Genomic DNA, 2,292 nt, shown 5'->3' with positions numbered 1-2,292 from the left:
CCACACCCTTCAGGTTCCCCAGGTCACACAGGTGCAATAGGACTGTGGGGCTAGCAGTCAGTCAGGTGGTTCACGTCAGACCCCTGAGCCTAGACATAGCCCCTCTTCTCTTTGCCCTCTGATGACACAGCTGTGGCAGGGTGGCCACGCTGCAACGCCTCTAGGGGCAGTAATTTTTTTTTTTTTAAAGAGGGTTTCGGCCTGTCTTAGCAGCCCTCAGTGCTGTGGCGCTGTGCTGACCGCCACCTCTCCTCAGGAATCTCCAGAACCTGTTGCTCCTGACCGCCATTAAGGCAGACCCCACCCGAGTCATGGGCTACCTCCACCGCTTGGACAACTACGACGCCGCCGACATTGCGAACATCGCCATCAGCTGTGCTTTGCACGAGGAGGCCATCACGATCTTCTGCAAGTTTGATATGAACTCCTCTGCGGTCCAGGTGGGCGGCTCTGTGCATCTGGGTTGATCCTGTGGCCCCGAGACCAGGCTGCATGCGCTCCCCCAGTCCTTTTCCTACTACGACTATCCTCCCCAAACCTTGCTTGTCCAGTGCCTCTCAGGTCCTGGCGCTGATCTCAGCCTCTCAGCAGTGACCTGTGTTTCCAGCCTCTTCCCTCCTGACCTTGGCCTTCTTTTTCAAATCCCTTTTCACTGGTGGTTACCTGCCTTTTCCCAATAGGTCCCCAAGGCCCTCGCCGACTTGAGTCCCTCACGTGAGGCGGTGTAATGAACCCCGGTGACTTGACCCTTTGAGGTTCAGAAACTCTCGCCACATGATGATAGCCCTTCACCCCATGCTGCCTCAGCTCCCTGTACCACCTGGAGCTGAACCCCTCCCCCCACCCCTCCCTACTGCCAGCGGGAGCAGCTCATTATCTGAGGTTGGCCATCCTGAGGGATACTAACAGCTCTTCCTGCTTCAGCTTCATCCTCATTCCTTTCCTCCCGATCTGTCCATCTTTTCTGGCCTCATCTCAACATCTATTGTAAACTGCACGACGGATCCCATTACCCCCTACCCTAGCAACCCCCTTAGGTGTGGCCTCTTCCTTTCTCGTGTTCCTCTACCTCAGTGGTTCTCAACCTTCCCAATGCCGAGACCCTTTCATACAGTTCCTCATGTTGTGGTGACCCCTCATCCATAAAATTATTTTTGTTGCTACTTCATCACTGTCATTTGCTACTGTGATGAATTGTCATGTAAATATCTGATATTTAGGATGTATTTTCTTTTTCTTTTTAATCGTTTTATTAGGGGCTCATATAACTCTTATCATAATCCATACATACATCAATTGTGTAAAGCACATTTGTACATTCATTGCCCTCATCAGTCTCAAAACATTTGCTCTCCACCCTGGCATCAGGTCCTCATTTTTCCCCTTCCTCCCCGCTCCCCCCTCCCTCATGAGCCCTGGATAATTTATAAATTACTATTTTGTCATATCTTGCCTTGTCCGACATCTCCCTTCACCCATTTTTCTATCGTCCGTCCCCCAGGGAGGAGGTCACATATAGATTCTTGTCATCGGTTCCCTCTTTCTAACCCACTCTCCCTCTACCCTCTTAGGATGTATTGTCATTGTTACAAATTGTTACAAATTGAACATCATTAAAGCATAATTACAAAACAATATGTAATTATATATTGTGAAGTATATATGTTTTCTGATGATCTTAGGGGACCCCTGTGAAAGGATCGTTCGACACACACCCCCCCCAAAGGGGTCACAATCCACAGGTTGAGAACCGCTGCTCTACCTGCTTGTGAAGCCTGCCATCCAGAAGCGCTTCTCTTCTGCTCCCTCATGGGCTGTGGCCTCCCCTAAACCCGGACCCCCCTACCAAGTGGGGACAGCTGCTGTCACAGCCTCTTTGGTGATGGCTAACACAAGAGACAAGCCCCTGCGGCAAACTGTACACCTGTCTCTGCCTGATGGGCAACCAAGCCCTCATAGCAGCTACCCAGAAACTAACTGTGGGCTCTATGCCCAAACATGCTGCCTTCCTTCCCAAGCAAGACCAGGCAGCAACCCCACAGCTTGCTCCTGGTCTGTTTTCACGTGGCTCATTGCTGGAGTGGGTCTCTTCACTGTCTGGTAGCTTCCCTGCCAGCACAGGGATTCTTGCCCTCCCAGACAGTGAAATAAATGTCTGTGGGAATTTAGGGGGCAGAGCTTGGAGCCCAACACAACCTGCTCCCTGGAGCTAAGCCCATGGGACAGAGAATGAGAGTTTCTCTGGCACCCCCAGGTCCTCATCGAACACATTGACAACCTAGACAGAGCGTA

At 51.4% G+C, this 2,292-nt stretch overlaps 1 protein-coding gene and 1 non-coding gene across 2 annotated transcripts in view; one reads left to right on the top strand and one right to left on the bottom strand.

Moving 5' to 3' along the window:
* CLTCL1 (clathrin heavy chain like 1) overlaps positions 1–2,292 on the top strand; it is a 110,717-nt gene that overhangs the window by 95,618 nt on the left and 12,807 nt on the right. The window lies entirely within an intron of this gene.
* Positions 42–171, bottom strand: LOC115869507. Its single transcript, XR_004046222.1, has one exon. It is a non-coding gene; the product is annotated as a small nucleolar RNA SNORA17 (small nucleolar RNA).

This window comes from Echinops telfairi, unplaced genomic scaffold (assembly GCF_000313985.2).
Source record: "Echinops telfairi isolate 266 unplaced genomic scaffold, ASM31398v2 ScPeMD7_29;HRSCAF=101, whole genome shotgun sequence".
In the NCBI taxonomy this organism is placed as follows: domain Eukaryota; kingdom Metazoa; phylum Chordata; class Mammalia; order Afrosoricida; family Tenrecidae; genus Echinops; species Echinops telfairi.
The sequence above is the reverse complement of the archived record's forward strand: the minus strand, read 5'-3'. Positions and strand labels throughout refer to the sequence as shown.